Raw genomic sequence first — 6735 nt, forward strand, 5'->3', positions numbered from 1 at the left:
ACCATTGATAGAACTAAGAGACTTTGTCTTCTGCACAGTCTCAGAACTTGGAATCTGCTTCCTGTGACTCGGTCCTGCAGACACAACAGGGGTACTTTTCGAAGAATTGTGGTTAGGAGACTTAGCAGTAGATGTAGTAGTATTTTTAGGTTGCAAAGTTTGAGAATTTATTAAAGGCGAGAATGGATTATCACAGAAAGTCATGATCGCCATGACTGCAGCTCTAATCCAGACGGCACAGACTTTGTTGTAGATTTTTTTGTATTTTTTTAGGTTTTTTCTCTCTCTAGCTCTAACATCTCTCTAGCTTGCTTAATTGAGTTAAGTACTTTGAAACGTTAAATCATTTTGGTAACTAGATTTGTAGGAAATCAAAATTGACCAAAATACCGCAACCACTTCAATGAAAGTTTTAAGACTAAACGAATGAATTGAAGAGTAGTCTTCATGAAATTAAATTTTACTTCTCTAAGCAAAGACTCATTGAAATAAGTGGGAGCATTCTCTTAACCGTTAAGAAAAGGACGAGGTTCAAAGAAATAAAATTAGAATGGAATTGATACAAGGTAATGTTAAAAGTACAGTTATTGAGAATAACGATACTAAACCTATCAATCCCGACCGATAAAGTTTCCATTTTCTTAAGTGTTGGACGCTAGAAAGGAAACTACCCCAAATTATTGAAGAATCAGCAAGTTAGTTGTGGGACATCTAATGAGACCTTCTTCTTTAAATGTTTATTTGATTGACATAAATTTTGCTAGTATTACTTCGTCAATATTAGAAACCGGTGGTGGTTTTCATCATTGTATTTGATACATAGGATGATTAGAATGTGACGAATAGCAACAAATGATGTTGAGAGATAGAGTCATTATGTACTCAATCTAGTTTTGGGTTTAAAGTTGTACTTAATTATGACTATTAAGTGCATAAACTCTGAATAAGAATATAATCTTGTTAAGATACAAAAGAGGTTTCAGTTTTGTGACCCTATACACCAAGATTTGATGTATGGCTAGCCCATTATCAAGGTGAATATATTCTAAACCAAACTAGAATGATACATCATGTAAATGATGCAAGACTCAAATTGGTAACCCAAGATTAAACCTTAAATTATGGAATGATGAACGCAAAGAGTTATCGAGTACTCTTGAATCCATTAAATTGTTAATCTTATTGTATATGGTATCTTGTATTCAAAGCAAGATGTCTCGTGCCTTTTGGTTGAAAAGGAGATCGAGGTTGTAAATCATTGATCCTTCTTTTACCAACGATTTAAGTTGACGCTAATGTGTTCACTTAATAAGGTAAATAGAGAAATCTTTGAAGAAGTTCAAAGAGTTCAAAGAATCACGATTTAGTCGTGATGGGATTATCAAAGTGAAGACTTTGATATAAGCCAAAAGAAATGTGATATAGTATTACAAATTAATCTCTCTTAGCACGCATTATGAGATAATGTGTGGTTGGATAAAGAAATCAAACGCTATTCGATATGGTTTGGACTTCAATCAAGTTACTTTGAGTTACTTGATCCTTTTGGGGATTTTATCATTTTGTCTAAATTATTTTTCCACTAAATTTAAAACGAATCATATGAGATATGAAATGGTAGGGTACCATGTTTGTAAGTTTACACAAGAAACTAATGCTCATTTTTCCTTACAATAATCACGAGTGTAACAGGATTGTGGCTCGTAAAGCTGTCTTTCTAGAATACAAGTTTATTTCTAAAAGACAGAGTGGGAGAAAATATTCAAGAGCCACAAAAGAATTGTGTCAAAAATTGTATGTCGCAAGAAACTGGTCTTTCTTGGTTACATGACGTTGTTTCTTCGAAACCTAGGAGGTCGAACTCATCACTTGTTGAAGATGATGAATTCGTGTTACTTTTAGAAAGTAAAGAGCTTGCAACTTACAAAGAAATTATTTGATTCAAGTTACTTCTGGAAAGTAATGAATATATGACTTACATGAGAATGTTTAAGTCACAACTCAATACAAGGCTTAGAGCCATGAAAATCCGAAATAAATTCCAAGTGAATTATTAGATATCAAAGCTTGATTGGTGGCAAAGAGTTTTGCACTAGTTGAAATGCTTAAGTCTATTTGGATCTTCTTAGGGATTGTGTGTCATTATGATGATATATATATAGCTAGTGAATCTAAAACCCACTTCTTCAATTAGAAGGAATGTATTCAATACATGTCTTGAGTTTTGTAGATTCTTGCCATCCTAAGATAATGTGAAACTTAAGAGATGGTCTTAAGTAGGACATCAATGAGTTGGAATCAACATTTTGATCATGTGATAAAACTTTTCTCAATAAGTTAAGAAGTTGTGTTTATACATGAAGTTTAGTGGGAGTTACGGAAATTTTAATTAGTCTTATATGTGGATGACATATTGATCATTGGGAATAATTTAAGACTTTTGGAGTATTATAATACATCTTTAATATCCGGATTTATGGACATAAATCTACATGATATTAGCGTCAAATAAGAAGTCTTATGTTGATAAGATTCATGATTAGTTCAATCGAGTTGAATATATTTGATTGATTCCTTTTGCTTCCGCTGCCGGATCAATTAAATATATAATGATATATAACACTTCATATACTTTGAGTATGATGAATTGTTTCAAAATCGAATTTAAGTAATAGTTACCAAGTAGCCATATAGATTATCCTTAAGTGCTTGTAGAAGCATTAAGGATGGAAAGTTAAGTGTTTTTGTTGCAACTAACTAATTTGTGTAAGGGTATTACACAAATGACAATTGACAATTGAGATTGCGAAAGGTTTCAGACAAAACCATATTCAAAACACGTGAAGATGGTTAAGGAACCATTGTGGCTATGTTATTTAAGAAATAGATTTGCTAGAATCGTTCTAGGCAATAAAGAACAATGAGAGATATTTACAATGGAAAATTGAGTACACTTGCAATCATGAGATGTGCAAGAGAATGGATCCCGCACACTGTGAAAACAGTGGGAGCTATTCTAAGGCTAGAGAGCTTATGTCTAGATTGGATCTAGACAAGTACTCAGAAAGTTTTATAATGCAAATGTATACATTACAAAGGAAAACGAGTATGTAGTAAGGTTGAGTAAGGTACAAGAAGTTGATAAAACCTACTAACCAAATCCTTCTCATAGACTTAACATGATGATTCATGGCATTTCAATGGGATTGAGATGAACAACTACATACATAATCAAATTGGATTATAAGAATATGAAGTAGTAATCAGGTATTGACTATTCATATGTGATAATCACATTTGTCGTTCGAGTTTTTAAATCTAAAAACTCCTTTTATACTTTGTTACATCCAAACGAGTTGTAGAGACAATATTGAACCCCGTTAAAGTGAACTCGGATTAACATGGTATTTGCCCATAGTCACTTGTATGAGGTGACGTCTCGAAGTGACTTGAGTGTGATGCGATTGATGGCAAGTTCAAGTGCCATAGAGTCATGTGAGATGACTATTCGATCACATAGGCAGACTGTTAGGAACACTCTGTCGGGCAGTGACCGCTTATAGAGTTCTGGTAAATTTATAAAGGTTGGTCGTGGCGAGAGCTACTATAGTATTCTAATGAGTCGATTCTTTTGACTAAAGACTGTTTGCCTAAGGTGGCACGGTTTCATTTCACTTTGATTTATGTTACTACGACCTTCGTAAATGGGGTCAAATGGGCATATTTTGGGTTATAATGGCTGTGGCTAGTCGAAGGGAATAGTGCGATAGGAATTGTCCACCCCCTTGTCAGGGTTAAAAAAATATCTCAGGGCCACTCTGTTGGAGTTAGTGTCCTCCACAATAGTGCGTTAACATAATAAATCTCATTAATAGAATATCATCAGATATTTAATTATTTGATCCTCGTCAGTTGATTAACGTAAATCGATAACGGTTGCCTGACTAGAGTTTGACGTTATTGTCGTGAGACGGCGGTGATCAACTGACCCCTTTCGGTCACACCTAAAGGAACGAACCCCAATTGACAACTAATTAATTGTATGAGATAAAATTTATTTAGTCCCTTGATTTATAGACTAAGAGGTTAGTCGATTATTATTAGAGAGATTTCGAGTTGCGAACTCGAGGAGCGGCAGTTATTATTTAATTATGCGATATTTAAATAATAAGTTTTTGGAAATGGGTTTTAGTTAATTAACTGTTAATTTACTAAAATTGTACTAATTGATTAATGTGATTAATATTAGTACGTAAATAATATGTGTAGTGGTACACGTATATTTACGGAGTGAATTGGACGAATTAATTATGGAAGCATTTAAACATGATACGATGTTTAAAATGAAAATTACACGGATTTGTGCGACAAATATAAAAACCAACATGGACCCGTATATGGTCATGTGGACCGTGTAAAATAAGTGTAATGGATTATTACTCACATAATCATTTTACCTTATTTTGTATACTACCATAATATATATCTTATACTAGATTTTGTATGTGATGTAAGATAAAATTATAAGACAAAAAAATGTGTCCACTTGATGACTCCACCCGCCACTTCCTTTCCTCCTTACACACTCCATATATTTGTTCATTTGTTCACTCTACCTCTCTTACACAATTCATTTCATTTTGCATGTGAACAAACTTCTTCTATCTCTCTACAATAATTCTCTAGTATACATTATTACTAAGAAAAGTTAGTAATATTACTAGTATTATTATCAAGGGTACATATTAATAAGTTACTAGTTCATACTTGTTAATATTGTTGGGTAGTTCTTGGGTGCTACTTGGAGGAGACTTTCTAGTTGAAGGTTTTTTAAGGAGGATCATCCACATCATTTTAGCTCAAGAACAAATAAGTAAGGAGAACTAATTTGTGCCCATTTTACCTTATATTCAATGTAAGGAAATTGTTTTTCCTTATACTTTCTTTTTATGCTTTCATATTAGCATGCATGTTACATAGATCACATAAACAACAATTTATGAGATAAATTTATTTTATTAGAGAGTCTAATATGGATCTATGATCTTTCACACTCGAGGTGTAACGAACTGGAAATGCGTGGCCACGCTCGGAAGGTCTCTATGGTAGATAATTCCGGTCAATCAGTTATTCTCCAGATCGAGGAAACCACTCTCGATATGATCACTTGCAAGTACGACCTGAAAGACACATTGCATTGAGTGGGAGATAGTAATAGGACAAGAGAATTGGTGACGCACACTTGTCGAGGACAAGTAGGAGATTGTTGGAGTGTCCCCGACAATAATGCAATCACAATTGTCGATCATGATGATCACATGTTTAAATCTCATTTTTAAGAATACGTAAGGGATGATTCATTTTATAGTCAACTGATCAACATTAATCGGTAACGATTGGCTTGCTAGAGTTTGACGTTACTGTCGTGGGACGGTGGTGGTCAGTTGATCCCTTAAGGTCACACCTAAAGGATGATGCCCTAATCTGTAAAGTTTATTAATTGTATGACGATACAAGTTAATCAATTCCTTAAAATTGAACAATTCAATTTGTGAGAGAGAATATGAATATCTTATTGTAATGGGATTAAATAAGATTTATTTTAATAATTGAAATATTTTATTACTAAAATTGTTTATTGGTTGTGAAACAATAGAGATGAGAATGAATAGTTAATTATAATTACAAGATGTTGTGAATTATAATTAAATGACCCATTTTATTTATGTGATCAAGTATTACTAGTCAATTTGTTTTATGTAATTTAATTAATTCATAAAATGATACTTACGTGATAAATATGCATTAAATTAATTAATAACATGTATTATACTACATGTGACATATTGTGTGACAATTGACAAATTGACAAAATAAAATGGTAGTCCATTTTATAAGTGGACCAAAATGTAGAGGGTTAGTGGATGGTGGTGATTTATTTTAATAAGCTAAAATAACACCATCATGACACTACTTACCTAGCCTTACATGCCTAAGGTTTAGATAAGAACAAAAGTAAAAGGGAAGGACCATATATTGGTCCTCCACCTCCCCAAAACCGTGCTCCCCTCTTACACTAGATTTTTTTTGTACTCTACTAATTCTCTTGATGCACATTCATTCAATTCACATGCATGCATATTTGATTTATGCTTCATTTCTTCTCATCTCTTAAAAAGGTCTTTTCTAAATAGTCTTAGAAAATCATCAAATTGTTCAAATGAGTTTACTAATATTATTAGTGTAATATATGAGTATTAGTATTCAATTTTAAGGTAAACTACTAAACAAATATCTAGCACATATTATTTAGTAGAGATAAGGGATAATCTTGGGTGCAATTAAGAGGAGTGTCTTCTATACTTGAAGTCTTTGGAGGATCATCCTATTACTCATCATTGCTCAAGAACAAGTGAAGTTAAGAGACCTTACTTGTGCCCATGAACCGAAATATTCAATGTAAGGAATCGGTTTTCCTCTACACTTATTTATTTGTTTTGCATGCATAAGATCCTTAAGTTTTTATGACTAAAACTTTAAACTAAAATATGTGATATTTAAAATATTTTTTCCAACACCAAGTCCTTCATCTGGAAGTGATTCCCTAGCCACTCCTTAACGGAAGTGAGCGATGGAATATCATTCCCGATGAGCAGTATGTCATCCACATATAGGACAAGGAATGCAACCTTACTCCCACTAAACTTCATGTATAAACATGGTTCTTCAACACTT

Source organism: Silene latifolia, chromosome 7 (assembly GCF_048544455.1).
Source record: "Silene latifolia isolate original U9 population chromosome 7, ASM4854445v1, whole genome shotgun sequence".
Taxonomy (NCBI): Eukaryota; Viridiplantae; Streptophyta; class Magnoliopsida; order Caryophyllales; family Caryophyllaceae; genus Silene; species Silene latifolia.